Source organism: Pan troglodytes, chromosome 16 (genome assembly GCF_028858775.2).
Source record: "Pan troglodytes isolate AG18354 chromosome 16, NHGRI_mPanTro3-v2.0_pri, whole genome shotgun sequence".
Lineage (NCBI taxonomy): Eukaryota > Metazoa > Chordata > Mammalia > Primates > Hominidae > Pan > Pan troglodytes.
Genome location: NC_072414.2, coordinates 6,090,518 through 6,109,359, shown reverse-complemented (window position 1 = coordinate 6,109,359; position 18,842 = coordinate 6,090,518). Strand labels below are relative to the sequence as shown.

Here is an 18,842-nt window from a genome sequence, read left to right as displayed (position 1 = left end):
CTTGACAGTGCATCTTAGTCTGTTGTGTGCTGCTATAGCAGAATACCACAGACTGGGTAATTTATTTCTCACATTTTGGGAGGCTGGGAAGTCCAAGATTGAGGGGCCAGCATCTAGCCCGGGCCTTTTTGCTGCAATATCCCATGGCAGAAGGTGAAAGGGCAAGAGAGGGCCAAAGAAAGAGCAAGATATTGAACTCACAGCCTCAAGCCCTTTTATAATCAGCATTAATCCATTCCTGATGGTGGAGCCCTGCTGACCAAAGCACCTCCCATAGGCCCCGCCTCCCAACGCTGTTGCATTGAGGATTAAGTTTTCCTTTTCTTTCTTTCTTTTTTTTTTTTTTTTCTGAGATGGAGTCTCGCTCTGTCACTCAGGCTGGAGTGAATGGCACGATCTCTGCTCACCGCAACCTCCGCCTCCCAGGTTCAAGCGATTCTCCTGCCTCGGCCTCCTGAGTAGCTGGGATTACAGGCATGTGCCTCCACGCCCAGCTAATTTTTTGTATTTTTAGTAGAGACAGGGTTTCTACATGTTGGTCAGGCTGGTCTCAAACTCCCGACCTCAGGTGATCCGCCCGCCTCGGCCTCCCAAAGTGCTGGGATTACAGGTGTGAGCCACCATGTCCGGCCAAACATTAAGTTTTCAACACATGCTTTTTGGGGAGCTTATTCAAACCATAGCACATAGGACTTTTACTCTAGAATTATACTGACAATTAAAAGAGGAGAGCATGAGAAACACCCGACAGCGGAGGGAAGGAATATATCTTATTTATTTTTGGGAAAAGTCATTCTTTGAATAATGAGAGAAACTGTCCCATACAGATAATTTTAAAGAATCTAAACCAGAGGTTGTGTGTCACAACAAAGAGATGCAAAACTAGTGTGTAATTTTGTACGAAGTGTGAGCTCTTCCTTGCTGGCCACGTCAAGCATGTAAACGGGAAAAGTATTGTTTCCTGTAAGTAAACAATAAAATGATTTCTGTTGTGCTTACCCATTATTACACCAGTGTTTTTCTGACCCTAAGTCCTTTTTAATTAGATTCAACACACTGCAGGGACAACATGACATATCCTTGTCAGCTGTTTATCCTTGAAAGTCTGGTTAGCCCTGATCCCAGCTGTGCCTGTGATCTGCATACTAATCAAATGCCTCTCTCGACTTGCTCCAGGCTTTCTGGATACACATATTTACCTATGTCCCCCCCAAATTAAAGAGGGGTGTCCCTGGGAGATCTGACACCTGGCTGAGGGTTTTGATGGAAACTGATTGCTGCCTTCTTTTTCCTTGTCTGTTTGTGTTTCTGATTGGTGAACTTGACCTCAGCCTCTTCCCTGGTGTGTGCCTCAAGTATGATGCATGGTTTCTGGGAGGTGAAGGCCAGAATGTCGCCCTTTTCCTAAAAGTAATTAGCAAAGGACTTTTTATACAACCCGGGGAACAGGTGTTAAAAAGAAATACAAGCATTTGGTGGCAAGGGAAGGAGGCATGATGAGCTTGGTTTTTGTAATTTTCACCTTATCCTTATTTCCACGTCTACCTGAGGGATGTGGAAAGGATTATGGTTTCCTCCCTTCATGTGGCATAAACATCTCCTGAAGCAGGGGTATGCTGGAGCTGCCTTGTATTGGCTTGAGAGAGTGGCTTATTAAAATATTAGATTTTTTTCAAAAAACAAAACAATTTTATATCTCTTTATTGACATGTAAGTCATTGATGTGGTTTGGATATATGTCCCCACCCGAATCTCATATTCAATTGTAATCCCCAGTGTTGGAGGTGCGGCCTGGTGGGAGGTGATTGGATCATGGGGTGGTTTCTCATGGTTTAACACCATGCTTCTTGGAGCTGTCATCATGATAGTGAATTCTCATGAGATCTAGTTGTTTAAAAGTGTGTAGCACCTCGCTCCTCTCTGTCTGGCTCCTGCTCTGGCCATGTAAGACGTGCCTGCTTCCCTTCACCTTCTGCCATGATTGGAAGCTCCCTGAGGCCTCCCCGGAAGCAGATGCTGCCATGCTTCCTGTATAGCCTGTGGAACTGTGAGCCAATTAAACCTCTTTTTTTTTTTTCTGAGATGGAGTCTCACTCTGTCACCCAGGCTGGACTGCAGTGGCATGATCTCGGCTCACTGCAACCTCCACCTTCCAGGTTCAAGCGATTCTCCTGCCTCAGCCTCCCGAGTAGCTGGGACTACAGGCACGTCCCACCAAGCCTGAATAATTTTTTGTATTTTTTTTTAGTAGAGATGGGGTTTCACTGTGTTAGCCAGGATGGTCTCAATCTTCTGACCTTGTGATCTGCCCACCTCGGCCTCCCAAAGTGCTGGGATTACAGGCGTGAGCTACCGCGCCTAGCTCCAGACTAATACAGTCATGTATCACATAATTCACCCATTTAAGGTATACTATTCAGTGGTTTCTAATATATTCACAGATGTATGTAAACATCATTGAAGTCAATTTCACCTTAAAAAGCAACCCTGTACCTTTAGCTCTCACTCTCCTTCCTTGCCCCCATCCCTGAGCTACCACTAGTCTACTTTCTGTCTTTATAAATTTCCCTGTTCTGGACTTTCATATGAAGGGAATCACATAATATGTAGTCTTTTATGACTGGCTTCTTTCTTAGCGTAATGTTTTCAAGGTTCATACATATTGCAGCATGTATCAGTACTTCATTCTTTTTTATGTCTGAATAATATTCCATAGTGTGGATTAACCACATTTTGTTTATCCGCTCATCCATCAGTGGACATTTGGGTTGTTTCCACCTTTTGGCTATTATGAACAGTGCTGCTATAAACATTTATATACAAGTTTTTATGTGCATATATTTTCATTTCTCTTATCACTTTTAATGGCAAAAACCACAATTGCTTTTGCATCAACCTAATACCTCGGAATAGAATTGCCAGGTTACTTGGTAACTCTAGTTGAATCATTTAAGAAAGTGCCAGACCATTTTCCGGAGCAGCTGCACCATTGTACATTTCCACCAGCAACGCATGAGGGTTCCAGTTTCTCTACATCCTTGCCAACGTTTCTTTTCTGACTTTGTTTTAAGCCATCCTAGTGGGTACAAAGTGGTATCTCATGATAGTTTTGAATTGCATTTCCCTGATTACTAATGATTCCAAGCATCTTTTCATGTGCTCATCAATCATAGGCAAAACAGTGAACCTCAACCTAAACCTCATCCCTTTTATAAAAACCAACCTAATGGGATTAAATATAAAATGCAAAACTACAAAACTTTTAGAAAAAACATAGGAGAAAAAATGTTGGTATCTAGTGCTAGGCAAAGAATTCTGAGACTTGACTCCAAAATCATCACCTATAAAAGGAAAATGTTAAGAAAAATTAAAAACCAGTTCTCCGAAAATCCACCTGAAGAGGTTGAAAAGACAAGCTACAGACAGGGAGAAAATATTAGTGAGCCACATGTATGCCAAAGGACTAGTATCTAAAATATATGAAGAACTTTCAAAATTCAACAGTGAAAAACAAGCCAATTAGAAAATGGGCAAAACACATTTCATTTTGTCAAAAGCTTCTTCCTTGTCAATTAATATAATCATGTAATTTTTCTTCTTTGGCTTGTTGATCTGGTGGATTTCATTGATTTTCAAATGTTAATCAGTTTTATATACCTAAAACAAATATCACTTGGCCATGGCATGTAGTAATCTTTACACATTGTTGGATTTGGTTTGTACATATTTTATTGTGGATTTTTTGCTCTAAGTTCATGAAAGGTATTGGTTTATTGTTGTTTTTCTTTTCTTTTTTCCTCCCTTCTTTCCTTCCTTCCTTCCTTCCTTCTTTTTTTTCTTTCAACTATCTTTGTCTGGTTTCAGAATCAGAGTAATACTAGCTTCAGAAAATGTGTTGCGAAGTCTTCACTTCTAGTTTCTGGAAGGGATTATGTAGAATTGATGTTAATTATTCTTTAGGCATTTGGTAGAATTCTCCAGTGAAACTATCTAGGCCTGGAGGTTTTATTTTGGAGAATTTTAATGCTATGAATTCAATTTCTCTTTTTTTATTTTAAATTTTTGAGACAGGATCTTGCTCTGTCACCCAGAGTAGAGTGCAGTGGCACAACCATAGCTCAATGCAACCTTGAACTCCTGAGCTCAAGCAATCCTCCTGCCTCAGCCTCCTGAGTAGGTAGGACTACAGGTGCATGCCATAATGCCTGGCTACTTTTTTTTTTTATGTTTTATAGAGAGAAGTCTCGCTATGTTGCCCAGACTGGTCTTGAACTCCTGGAATCCAGCGATTCTCCTATCTCAGCCTCCAAAAGTACTAGGATTACAGGAATGAGCCATTGTGCCTGGCTCCCCAATTTCCTTAATGGTTACAGGGCTATTCAAATTATCTGTTTCATATTATGTGAATTATGGTAGTTTGTGTTTTTCAAGGAATTGATGCATTTTATCTAAGTTGTGAAATTTACTTGTGAAGAGTTGTTCATATTACTCCTTTATTATCCTTTGGATGTCTGCAGGGTCTGTAGTTATATTTTTGTTTCATTCCAGATATTGATAATTTTTGTTTTCTAGCATTTTTCTTGCTAAACTTCTGTCAGTGTTGTTGATCTTATTAAAGTACCAACTCCTGTTAGAAGTTTTCGTATCAATTGTTTTTCTGTTTTTTATTTCATTGATTTGTACTTTTATCTTTATGATTTCTTTTCTTCTGTTTGCTTTGGTTTTTTTTTTTTTTTTTTTTTTTTTTTTTTTTTTTTGAGATGGAGTCTCACTCTGTCGCCCAGGCTGGAGTGCAGTGGCTCAATCTCGGCTCACTGCAACCTCTGCCTCCCGAGTTCAAGCAGTTTTTTGCCTCAGCCTCCCAAGTAGCTGGTATTACAGGCACCCGCCACCATGCCCAGCTAATGTTTGTATTTTTGGTAGAGACAGGGTTTCACCATCTTGGCCATGCTGGTCTTGAATTCCTGACCTCGTGATCCACCCACCTTGGCCTCCCAAAGTGCTGGGATTACAGGCGTGAGCTAACACGCCCAGCCACTCTTCTTTATCTAGTTTCCTGAGGTAGGAATTAGCTTACTGTTTTAAGAGCTTTCCTTGTTTCTTATGTAAGCATCTAGTGCTGTAAATTTCCCTCTCAGTATTGCTTTAGCTGCACTCCACATATTTTGATATGTTTTGTGTCCATTCAGTTCTCTTGATTTTTTCTTTGAGGCTTTCTCTTTGATCCATGAATTATTTAGAACTGTGGTGTTTAATTTTCACATGTTTAGAGACTCTCTTTAAGGTAGCAAAGAAAAACTAAGGTGTGGCCAGGACTTTCATGTTAAGGACAAGCAAGATGAAAAGACAATAGATGGCAACCACACAGATATCTTACAGCAAAAAAAGGTAAAAGAAGGAGTATACAAAATATCACAACCTGTAAACAGGACCAATCATTATTAAGTGCTTTTGGAAAACAGAAGCTTTCCTTATTTTTTTAAATGTTCTATAATGATATCAAGACTATAGAACTATCTGTTTTATGACACTTTGAAAAGATTCAGGTAGGGTCTCCCCTCCCACCTCACTCAGGCAGAGCCATGTCTCAGGGTGGCTCCTGTCCACATCTGTTGTGGGACATGAGGAAAAGGTCCCTCAGGCTGGAGGACCCGTCCTGGCTGTGGGGCCACTACCTGGGAAGAAGAGAATTTATCTAAAGATTGAAACTTGAAGCAACCCTAAATGTGCATGATGGCTGTGTTAATACAATCTGTTGGAATGACACTGGAGAATATATTTTATCTGGCTCAGATGACACCAAATTAGTAATTAGTAATCCCTACAGCAGAAAGGTTTTGACAACAATTCGTTCGGGGCACCAAGCAAACATATTTAATGCAAAGTTCTTACCTTGCACAAATGATAAACAGATTGTATCCTGCTCTGGAGATGGAGTAATATTTTATACCAATGTTGAGCAAGATGCAGAAACCAACAGACAATGCCAATTTACTTGCCACTATGGAAGTACTTATGAGATTATGACTGTACCCAATGACCCTTACACTTCTCTCTTGTGGTGAAGATAGAACTGGTAGGTGGTTTGATACACGCATCAAAACTAGCTGCACAAAAGAAGATTGTGAAGATGATATTTTAATTAACTGTCGACGTGCTGCCACATCTGTTGCTATTTGCCCACCAATACCATATTACCTTGCCGTTGGTTGTTCTTATAGCTCAGTACAAATATATGATAGGCGAATGCTGGGCACAAGAGCTACAGGGAATTATGCAGGTCGAGGGACTACTGGAATGGTTGCCCATTTTATTGCTTCCCATTTAATAATAAGTCCTGCAGAGTGACATTTCTGTGTTACAGTGAAGATGGTCAAGAGATTCTCATTAGTTACTCTTCAGATTACATATATCTTTTTGACCCGAAAGTTGATACAGCATGAGAACTTAAAACTCCTTCTGCGGAAGAGAGAAGAGTTACAACCACCACCAGTTAAGCGTTTGAGACTTCGTGGTGATTGGTCAGATACTGGACCCAGATCAAGGCCTGAGAGTGAACGAGAATGACATGGAGAGCAGAGTCCCAATGTGTCATTGATGCAGAGAATGTCTGATATGTTATCAAGACGGTTCAAAGAAGCAAGTGAGGTTGCACAAAGCAATAGAGGATGAGGAAGATCTTGACCCAGAGGTGGAACAAGTCAATCAGATATTTCAACTCTTCCTATGGTCCCATCAAGTCCTGATTTGGAAGTGAGTGAAACTGCAATGGAAGTAGATACTCCAGCTGAACAGTTTCTCCAGCCATCTACATCCTCTACAATGTCAGCTCAGGCTCATTCGACATCATCTCCCACAGAAAGCCCTCATTCTACTCCTTTTTTTATCTTCGCCAGACAGTGAACAAAGGCAGTCTGTTGAGGCATCTGGATACCACACACATCATCAGACTGATTCACCTTCTTCTGTGGTTAACAAACAGCTCAGATCCATGTAACTTGATGAGCAACAGAGTGCGTGCAACAGGAGATGCGCTATGCCCATCCATCCATAGCTTTATTGCAGTGCATAAACTAAGCTCTCGCACACCTTTCATAGCATTTCATTTTGATTATGGTCTTATAGTCAGTATTTTGTGGACTAAATTACAGTAGGTGGTATTGTACACAAAAGGTCTGTTTGGCCTATACAAATTATTTTCTATGTAAGCTAATTTCTACCTTTGACCCTTGATGCCAACTTTGAACTCTCTCAGTATAACAAAATTATAATGGATATAGGCTATATCCATTTTTTAAATCCTAGATATCTGTCATAAAATCGTGTAGAATTGTGGGTGTGAGGTTAACACTACCTTGTTGTTTATGTAGGATAAGTTATTTAAACACAGTAATATCCTGTATCACTAGATTGCTTTAGTAATGATACTTGGTTTTATGTCTCACTTATCTGGTAGCCAAATTCCTGATAGCTTTAACTAAAGAATACAGTTACAAACCCAGAGGTAAGCTCAAAAGCTATCAATCAGAAGCTCCACTTCCACTTGCACTTTTCAATGTGGGAAAGTTATAGAGTCAATCTCCAAGCCTTGAATAGAGCCTGATAAAATAAACAGGTTACTTGTTTATCAAGCTTTATTACTAGCAGATCAAATACAGCACAGAGAAGGATTAGCAGAGGAAGACATTCTGACATGAAGGGACATCTGAAAAGGTTGGAGATAGGAAGACTATTCAAAAACTAAAAAGGCTATTTAGGGTTAGCACAAATGGTTTACTATCTCACCTCAGAATTTAATGAAGTATTTTAAATATATTGTGACAAAGTATGATAAGTAATCTTAGTTAAGTCTTTAAGAATAACTTAACATGATATTCACTTCCTCTATTTAAAAAAGCGGATAGCTGGACGTGGTGGCACACCGCCTGTAATCCCAGCTACTTGGGAAGCTGGGGCAGGAGGATCGCTTGAGCCCAGAAGTTTGAGACCAGCCTGGTCAATATAGCGAGACCCTGTCTCTTAAACAAACAAACAAACAAACAAACAATTTAATTAGCCGGGTGTGGTGGTGCATGCCTGTAGTCCCAGCTACTAAGAAGGCTGAGGCAGGAGGATTGCTTGAGCCCAGGAGTTCAAGGCTTCAGTGAGCTATGATTGTACCACTGCACTCCAGTGTGGGTGACAGAGTGAGACCCCCCATCTCTTTTTTTAAAAAAAAGGCAGATGAATGCCTTTATATATTTTACAAATGTTCCTTTCAAAAACTTTTTTTAAATTAGCACTAAAGCCATAATATTTGGTTGGCTGAAAGTTTACATGTTAGATGACTCACATGTCAATAGTAATGCAGAAATTAAATATTGCTGTAGTACTTATTTGGTGTGAAACAGATCGAATTTAAACTATAGTCTTAGAGAAATATTCAGAAACTAATTTTAAAATCAATTAGAAAACTTCCTTTGTACTTCTGATCTTAAATTATTCCTTTTGGGGCCAGGAGCGGTGGCTCACACCTGTAATCCCGGCACTTTTGGAGGCTGAGGCAGGCAGATCACCTGAGGTCAGGAGTTTGAGACCAGCCTGGCCAACATGGCGAAACCCCGTCTCTACTAAACACAAAAATTAGCCAGACGTGGTGGCCCACGCCTGTAATCCCAGCTACTCAGGAGGCTGAAGCAGGAGAATTGCTTCAACCTGGGAGGCGGAGGTTACTGTGAGCCAAGATTGCGCCACTCACTCCAGCCTGGGCAGCAGAGTGAGACTCCGTCTCAAAAAAAAAAAAAAAAAGAAAAAAAGAAAACTTATTCCTTATGGACCTGAGATGAATTTCTGATCTTAAATTACTCTTTATGCACCTGAGATGACCTGTATTGCTATAAGGTTTTCCGTTCTTGACAAAGAAAGAATGAACGAATTGGTAAATTAATTTGCAAACTAAGAAATTAAGCATTTTATTTTATATGTTTATTATAGAGGTATTAACAATGAAGAATAATTAAGGCAAAACACAACTATAGCATACTATATTAGACTACTGTTCATAACTACTCTATAATTAAAGGGAATTTTTTCCTAAGGATATATGGATATAAATACTATATCACTATCAGAGATTTTATAGCCAGATTTATATTCTCATTAATCACATACAATAATTTTCATAGCATTACGTTGAATATTATATTCAATTTAAGTTGATACTTAATTTACATATGATATGGGATATGAGAGGAAGAGAAAAATTATGATTAACTCTCAGATTTTTTACATCAGTGCCTGGGTAGGGTAAATGGTAAGGCCATTTACTAGGGAGTTGAGTAGCTTGGAAGTAGAAATCAAGTGGTTCTTTATCTTTTGACTAGGTCAAGTATGATATGCATTTTAATCATGTAAGTAGAGATGCTATGTAAGAGGTTAGTACTGAGTGGCTTTGGCAGAAGCTGCATCGTAGTAGACTATCAGAAATGTAGCTTTGTAATAAGACCTCTGAGCAGAAATGTTCTAATGGTGGAAAATGTATATAATTAGATTAAATCCTGAGTTTTTACATACCTTTTTGTTCATCAGCATTATAACTTTTAAAGTACTAGGAACTTCACGTTGCAGGCTCACATTACCTAAAGATAACTTCTAAAAGTTAATAGAGACTGCCCACCACAATTTTTCTCTCCTAGACTAATGGAATAATCCCTTTACTAGTCTTCTCACATCCACTCAGGCTATAATCTATTCTCTACCAGCAGCCAGAGTGAAACTTTAAGATATAAATATAACCATGTGATTCATCTGCCTAAAACTTTTTAATTGCTTCTCATAGCCTTTCAAAAGAACCCAAATCCATACCTTGGCTTACAAACCCTACATGACTTGGTTTCTATGTCAATAATCTTGTCTCAGGCCACTATCCCATCCTTCACTAAGCTCTTGCCAAATAGACTTACCTTCATTTCTTTTAACACTCTAACCTCCTTTTCCCTTTCAGATCCCTTGTACGTGCTGTTCCCTCTACCAAAACTACTTCTTTGTTGAGCGACTTCTACTCATTTTTTAAACTCACCGAGATATTATTCTCTCAAAAATAATATAACTTCACAATCTCTAGTAGGTCTCCTCTTTTTCTTCCTTTGTGACTTGTTATTTTTCTTCATTGCATTTGTCAAATTTGTAATCATACACTTATTTAGGGGATTGTTTAATATCTACCTTTCTGCATATTCTCTAAATATTTTCATTTACTATAATTTCCTCTCTGCCTAAAATCATACGTTATGTGGTAAATATTTGTTAAATGAGTGAGTAAATGAATTAATTCTTTAAGCAACTAATTATTTAAGAGCTGTAGGGATTACTTCAGCTTGGGAGAAATGTGATCAGATTTACATATTGGAAAGATCATTTTTGGCAACATTATAAATGATTGATTGGAAGAAGTAAGATTGAAAACGCCAAGAACATGTAAGAGGCCATTGCTATAGTCCACCTAAGAGATTATGAGGGATCCAACCTAAGGCAATAGTGGTGAGAAGTGGGAATGGACAGATGTTAAAAATAGTTGAAAGGTTGAATTCATGGGACTTTGAGACTAAGTTAGAAATGAATGAGAGTATGATATCCAGGTGTCTTGACAGGGTGAAAATGAACCATCAGCCAAGGTAGAGATTTTAGGAGGAACAGCTGATTTGAGGGGAGAAGAAGGTATGTGAGTTTTTTTTTTAATGTTAAGTTTGAAGTGTCTTTGGATATCCACATGGAGAAATCTCATAGATGGTTGGATGGCTGTATGATGCTGGAAGTCACCAAAGTGGTCTGAGATAGAGATAAAGATAGTTTATAGATAGCAATTGAAACCATGGGAGTGGATGAGATTGTCTAGAAAAAGAGGATAAAATGAGAAGAGCAGAGTCTGCGCTACAGGAGCAAATAGAGAAGAGGATCTAGCTAATGAGACCAAACAGGAATGATAGAGAAGTATGCAGGGCAGAAAGAATGCCATATCCAAAGCCAGGAGAAAACAAGTACAAGGAGGGACAGGTTAGTAATGCCATGTGAAGCAATGATACCAACTCCCAAAAGGTCTGGGAAATCCTTTTTTACATTTGGCAACGTGATTGCTTTGACATTTTAGTTTCAGATATGATGTAGTGGAAGCAGAAACCAGATAGTAGTGGTTTGAGGAGAAAGGTTTGGGGAAAAAAAGGTAGAGACATTGGTATGTCTCTTTCCATAAGCTCAATTAAGAATTGAAAGATAGAGCAAAGATAATGTCAGGTATAGGGGGTGGTAGGTTCAAAACTGAGCATGTTTACAGAGTAAATAGAAAGATTGTGTGTTCAAGATGTAAGGAATAGTTGATGTCCCCAGATAACGCTATTATTTCAAAATTTTAACCTTCACCAAGATTCTCATTCTCAGTTTTACCGTGGAGAATGAAAAAAGTAGTACATTTAATAAGTTTCCTTTCTGAATATATCTCTGACTAATGATTATTTAAGCATATTTTAAATTTCTTTTTCGTACTTTTAACGAAACACTAAAGCTTTTTAAAAATTGATAGTTCAGTTTTACATTTATGTCACAAAATATTTCTTCACCATCTTCCAGGTGCCCAAGTGATTTTATATGTTGTTTAATTTAATTTTCCATAGCATTTTCATAGATTTCTTTATTCGGAAGGATTACCAAGGACAAAAATGTTACTAATAAAAATTTTTTAATTTAAAAAAAAGAAAAGAAAAGATTCACCAATTAAACTGTCAGACTGATGATAGCTAAGGATATAGTTAATTGGCAATTTTTGCATTTTTTTACATTTGTGATCTATTTGGGCTTTGAATCATTGTTTAAGTCATGAGCATAAAATAGTTCATAGTATTATTTAGTAAGTTTACAATATTTTTATACATTTCTAATATGTTAAGTTCCTCTGTGTGCAAGGTCTGTTATCTCACTGATAATCTGTACCTTTTGACTTTTTTTCCTTTTTTGATTGGGCTTCTAAATTAATAATTAAACAGTATATTATTCTACTTAACGAAAGTGAGAGTCCTTTTTCTTTTTGGTTATGGTAAAATATACACAGTATAAAGTTTACTAAATTAACCATTTTAAGTGTGCAATTCAGTGGCATTAACTACATTCACATTGTGTGAAACCATGACCAACATCCATTTCCAGAACTTTTTCATCATCCCTAATAGAAACTTTATACCCATCAAACAATAACTTTTCATTTCTCCGCTTCCCCAGCCCCTGATAACCAATATTCTACTTTCTGTCTCTATGAATTTATCCCATTCTAGGTCACTCATGTAAGTGGAAGCATACAGTATTTTGTTTTGTTTTGTTTTTGTTTTTGTTTTTGTTTTTGAGATGGAGTCTTGCTGTGTTGCCCAGGCTAGAGTGCAGTGGCGTGAACTTGGCTCACTGCAACCTCCACCTCTCTAGTTCAAGCGATTCTCCTGCCTCAGCCTCCTGAGTAGCTGGGATTACAGGCGCCTGCCACCATGCCCAGCTAATTTTTGTATTTTTAGTAGAGACGAGGTTTCACAATGTTGGCCAGGCTGGTCTCAAACTGATCCACCCGCCTCAGCCTCCCAAAGTGTTGGGATTACAGGTGTGAGCCACCGCACCCGGCACAGTGTTTGTCCTTTTGTGTCTGGCATCTTTCACTTAGCATCATGTTTTCAAGTTTCTTTTTTTTTCTCATCGGTAAGTTTTGTCTACTTATGTTTATGAGAGATGTTTAGTCTCAATCCTGTTGACTTCTGTTATATGTGGTGTGATTAAAATTCTCATATCTTGGCTCAGAACTGCAGAAATGTGTTCTTCATTTTCTGTAACTGATTTCTACTTGGCATGTAGAAGTGAGTTACTTCTGTGGCCACTGATTTAGAAAAATTGAATTCAACTCTTACCACTGCAGAGTGGTTCCCCCTTTACCAGTTTAAAACAGTCTCCCCAGGGTTAACTTTGTCTCTTTCCAGAAGGTATTCAGCCCCTCCACTCCTCTTTCCTTCCGTCTTCTCCTTCTCTCCCTGGTGGCGGCTGGGTGTGGGGGAAGCAGATTTAGCCTCACGACAGCAGGAGGGGTGGGCATCCGTGTTCTGTGCTTTGTCCTCCCAGCCCTTTCTGGCCTGTAGCGACCACCCAGCTGATGCGCCTGATGACCCTTATGGACTGTGGGTGTAGGTGTGAGGGTGACATCGCAGACCCTTGCACCCTAAATATGCAGGCCGCTCCTCCGCTTTTCCTGCCTTGCTCACCACCCCCTGTAAACTCCAGGCGCCTTTAAGACCAGCCTGCAAACACAGGGCACAGATCCCCAGATGCTCAAAAACGTGTTTCAGATTTCTGGGACCCGATCACCTTTGTTTGCTATTCTCAGCCTGGTGGCAGAGCCATGAGGGTTCTGGGTGCCTGAGAAGGGCCCCTGGCTGAATTCCATTTTAATGAACTATATTCCAGTCCTATCTCCCTCTTCCTGCCTGTTCTCTGTATTACTGTCCCTTTCTCTTTGGAAAATCTGTTTCTTGGGCCACATCCCATGTCATTCCCCCTCCAGCCAGTCCTCCAAGCCGCTATCCCCAGAGTTCTTCCTCCTCTGAGTGTCCAGCACGGGGCTGTGGCAGTAACTCGGGAAATGTCTGCCGAAGGGTGATCTGAGCAGGATATTCACAGCAGATGCTGCTCTCTCTGTGTGTGACAACCTAGTTCAGTTAGCTGAGATCATCTGGTTAAGCATTTCATGATTCTATTTGTTACTATTTTTAAAAGGCAATTATTATCTGAGTGAGCCAATTATGTATTGTTGCTGAATCTGTCAGGACCACAGGTTAAGACAGTCAGTGGCACATTTTGGAGGAGGACCTTAATTCTGAGACTATCTCATTTTTTCCAAAGCCTGTTTGAGTTTCTTCTTGAGGGGGTAGCCACCTCTATTACCAGCACTCTAATCTCAGAATTGAAAGCCTCAGTCTCCAAGCCAACACCAATTATGTCGCCAGGGTCCTCGGAAGAGCCCCATAGTAACCAGGGCAACCCTGATTTAGCTTCCTCATCCTGAGTAATAAATTACAGGAGGACATAGCCTCAGGCTGGGGCTGCTGGACCGTCTGGCTTGAAGTCTTCATCTCTGTTCCCATTGTTGCCCAAAGGCACAGCCTTCATTGTACTAATCACAGGTCAGGGATAGTTTTGGCCTCTCTTGGCTTCATGAGAAATTTAGCATTTGACAGCTATTTGTGCGTTGTCATGATGGCCCAGAATTTTTCCGTTTGTAGGAACATCATTCTGTTTTCATTCTTCTTCATGTGAATTTGCTATTATTATAGATAAAGAGATTCCATGGCAAAAGCTGCCATTTGAAAGTTGATTCCAAACCCCCAAAGTTTCCTAGCAAAGTAAACTTTCCTAGCAAAGTAAACATTCCCAGCAAAATAAAAATTGGTATGTTTTAAGTAAGGTAACAGTGGTTCCATAGAAATATGTATCTGTCCATGGTGTACATTCAGTCATTCTTTGATTCAGTGGATTAATACATTTTACAGAGGGAGCGCCCCGTGTCCGGCATGTTCTGAGTGCTAGGAACACGGCAGTGTCAAGACAAGTCCTGGAGATAAGACAAATCCTGGCTCCGCTCCCTTCTGGTGAGCAGCTCGGGCTCCAAAGAAAGACGTGGGGGGCTGTGGTGGACAGTGTCAGACAACAGGAAGTGCTCCAAGGAAAGACACAGGGAGCTGCAGTGGACAGTTTCAGACAACAGGAAGTCCTCCGAGGAAAGACGTGGGGAGGTGCGGTGGACGTGGCCAATACCTCTCTGAGCACCTGGCCTGCAAGCCGAGGCCTAAAGGATGCAGGGAAGTGGTTGGGGACAAGGCCTGGAGGCTCATTTCAGTTTGGAGAACAGGAAGGTGGGGGTGAGGCACAGGGGCTGACGTGCTCAGAACTTGCAGCTTCAGCCCTTGCCATGTGTCCCCCGGTTCCGTGGGCGTTGTTCTCACCGCATGCTCGACCGTGATACTACTTCTCTCCACTGACTTTGCACCTGCCAGGCAGGGAGAGCAATGCACTGGCCTCTGGTAGTTTTTTTCTGTGATTTCATGACTGGGGCACTTGGTGAGCCTCAGGTCTCCAGCCACCTGCTAGGGGATGCTTTTGTCATCCCTGTAGATAGGTCCTGGTAAGCTGCAGGTGAAAGTGATTCCCTGCCCGATTCCCACAGTTCCCCACCAAAATGCAACAAGATCTTCAAGGTTCATCATCTGTCACAGCTATATGGACTCGGGTGGATCATCTAATCATCTAGCATTCCTTGGGAGATCCCCGAAAGTCAGTGTGTATAGTTTTTATTTTCTCTTTGGCGGGACTCCTCCTGCTTCTGAGAGGTGACAGCGTGCTGGCAGCCCTCACAGCCCTCGCTGGCTCTGGGCGCCTCCTCGGCCTTGGTGCCCACTCTGGCTGTGCTTGAGGAGCCCTTCAGCCCGCCGCTGCACTGTGGGAGCCCCTTTCTGGGCTGGCCAAGGCCAGAGCCCATTCCCTTAGCTTGCAGGGAGGTGTGGAGGGAGAGGCATGAGCAGGAACCGGGGCTGTGCCTGGTGCTTGCCGGCCAGCGTGAGTTCCGGGTGGGCATGGGCTCAGCGGCCCCGCACTCAGAGCAGCCAGCCAGCCCGCCGGCCCGGGCAGTGAGGGGCTTAGCACGTGGGCCAGCAGCTGCTGTGCTCAGTTTCTCGCCGGGCCATAGCTGCCTTCCCGCGGGGCAGGGCTCGGGACCTGCAGCCCGCCATGCCTGAGCCTCCCCCACCTCCGTGGGCTCCTGTGCTGCGGGAGCCTCCCCAGTGAGCACCGCCCCCTGCTCCACGGTGCCCAGTCCCATGGACCACCCAAGGGCTGAGGAGTGTGGGTGCCCGGCAGGGGACTGGCAGGCAGCTCCACCTGCGGCCCGGTGCCGGATCCACTGGGTGAAGCCAGCTGGGCTCCTGAGTCTGGTGGGGACTTGGAGAACCTTTATGTCTAGCTAAGGGATTGTAAATACACCAATCAACACCCTGTGTCTAGCTCAGGGTTTGTAAATACACCAGTGGACACTCTGTATCTAGCTAATCTAGTGGGGAGGTGGAGAACTTTTGTGTCTAGCTCAGGGATTGTAAACACACCAATCAGCACCCTGTCAAAGCAGACCAATCAGCTCTCTGTAAAACAGACCAATCGGCTCTCTGTAAAATGGACCAATCAGCAGGATGTGGGTGGGGCCAGATAAGAGAATAAAAGCAGGCTGCCCGAGCCTGCAGTGGCAACCCGGAGGGCTTCCACAAGCGTGGAAGCCTTGTTCTTTCGATCTTTGCAATAAGTCTTGCTGCTACTCAGTCTTTGGGTCCAAACTGCTTTTGTGAGCTGTAACACTCACCGCGAAGGTCTGCAGTTTCACTCCTGAAGCCAGTGAGACCACGAACCCACCGGGAGGAACGAAGAACTCCAGACGCGCCGCATTAAGAGCTGTAACACTCACCAGGAAGGTCTGCGGCTTCACTCTTGAGCCAGCGAGACCACGAACCCATCAGAAGGAAGAAACTGTCAACACATCTGAACACCAGAAGGAACAAACTCTGGACACGCTGCCTTTAAGAACTGTAACACTCCGCGTGAGGGTCTGCGGCTTCCTTCTTGAAGTCAGTGCGACCAAGAACCCATCAATGCTGGACACACTTCTGAGTACATAGCTGGAGCTATCTGTGTTCACAGGCAGAGCTGGGCGCAAGCTGGGGCCGGGCAAGCTTCAGCCTTTACTTCATGTGCACTGGGACGTCTCTCAGTCCTCCGTCAGCTGAGCCCTCTCCAGGGAGTGCCTGTTTTTCTTCTGCTGGGATACCTGCAGTGTAGAAGGATGAGGCCTTCCTGTTGCAGGGACTGGGGAAAGGGCTGCAGGCCCAGGGGCGCCAGAACCAGCCTCTCTGGGTACCTTTCCATTCCCTCCACCCCCACCCTAGCGAGGAGCGCCACTACAGGAGTTCTACTGGGCCCGCCTTGTGTTTAGCAGGGCTTTAGTGTCTGCAAGAAGTGTGGTCTCCAGTGGCAAAAAGGACCATCTAAACTGTTTCTCGGATTTATAGCTCATTTTTAGGGGGTATTAGTGACTAAACTGATATCCAGTTACACATAGCTGAGTCAACCTATGCATGTGTGTCTGTGTCCACTGGACTCCCTGCTAGCATGTCTGCAAAGGAACAGGCTCACAGGTACAGATATGACAGCAGGAGAGGTGTCCCCACATGGAAGATGGAGAGCCATTGGAGCTGGGCATCTTTCTTTGCAGAGAGGAAGAAACAGAATCCCAGAGGCTGCTGGGGGCCAAGCCAGACACAAACACTCTCCAGCCCAGAACCAGGAGGACTTGTCTGGAGGGAGCGGCTGCCACCCACGGCGTAGTGAACCTGGAACTCGAAACTTTTCAAGAGAAGCTAAGAATTGCGATTTTTTAATGTGGTGTTCCCCAACTATACCTTCAAATACTATATGATCTCCCCCAAGAATAAAAGAAAGTAAACTTTAAAAGTCACTGTCCATTGGCCATCAGGTGACCAGTCAGCAGCAGCCCTGCCCAGCTTCTTTGATTTGTTCTTGTCATTGAAGTTGATCAACAGAGAGTAATTTGTTAAGGACTGACCAGGTGTCCAGTGCTGTATTCATGTTTTCAGTTTTGCCTGGAAACACACGCCACTGTTATGAGCAATTTTCTGCTGTATAGCTCTGAAAGTCATGAGATTGTATCACATGCTATTCTGCTGGATGAGAGACCAGACAAAAACTTAAAGTCATAAAAACGTTATTCTTTATTGCTTTGTATTTATGGTATGTTCTAGGAAAGGACAAATACCAACTGACAGGCATTTGTGTCTGTAAATAGAGTAATTCCTAGTGGGGTGAGCATGAGGGAGCTGGTGGCCCTGCAGGGCCCCCTCGGAAGCTGGAATGTCTGGAGACTGAAGCAGGCCCCTGAGCCTCTCCTGAACACCTCATTCTGCACTTCTCACAGCACATTCTCCTGAGCATGAGTGACGGGAGATGCAAATGGGTGTTATTTTAAATGTAAGAAGGAAGAGGAGGAGGAAAACGTGGTCCACTCAGCATGCTCAACCTCTCTTCTTGGAGGGTGACAGTGTTACCGAAAAGGGGTCCCAATCCAGACCCCAAGAGAGGGCTATTGGATCTCGCACAAGAAAGAATTAGAGGCGAGTCCATAGAGTAAAGTGAAAGTTTATTAAGAAAGTAAAGGAATAAAGAATGGCTCTCCGTAGGCAGAGCAGCCCTAAGGGATGCTGGTTGCCCATTTTCATGGTAATTTCGTGATGATATGCTAAGCAAGGGGAGGATTATTCATGCCTTTTCTTTTTGACCATATAGGGTAACTTCCTGACGTTGTCATGGGATTTGTAAACTCATGGCGCTGATGGGAGTGTAGCAGTGAGGATGACCCAGAGATCACTCTTGTCACCATCTTGGTTTTGATGGGATTTGGCCGGCTTCTTTATTGCAAACTGTTTTATCAGCAGGGTCTTTATGACCTGTATCTTGTGCTGACCTCCTATCTCATTAGAATGCCTAACCATCTGGGAATGCAGCCCAGTAGGTCTCAGCCTTATTTTACCCAGCCCCTATCCAAAATGGAGTTACTCTGGTTCAAACACCTCTGACGACAACACACACTGAAATGCTACAAGTTGGAGAAGTCATGCAGGAGAGCTCCTAATTTAATGTTTTTGAAACACTGTTTTCCCAAGTTAACTTGACAGAACCTCATGTCGAATCTTTCCAATCTTTTGTTATTCCAAGCACTGCTGCTGCGAACA

The 18,842-nt window shown here is 42.4% G+C and overlaps 1 protein-coding gene and 1 pseudogene across 6 annotated transcripts in view; both read left to right on the top strand.

Moving 5' to 3' along the window:
- The window catches only part of ENTREP2 (endosomal transmembrane epsin interactor 2), a 567,326-nt gene that overhangs the window by 443,091 nt on the left and 105,393 nt on the right, over positions 1 to 18,842 (top strand).
- LOC129137182 (DDB1- and CUL4-associated factor 6-like) lies at positions 4,732 to 15,670 on the top strand (annotated as a pseudogene).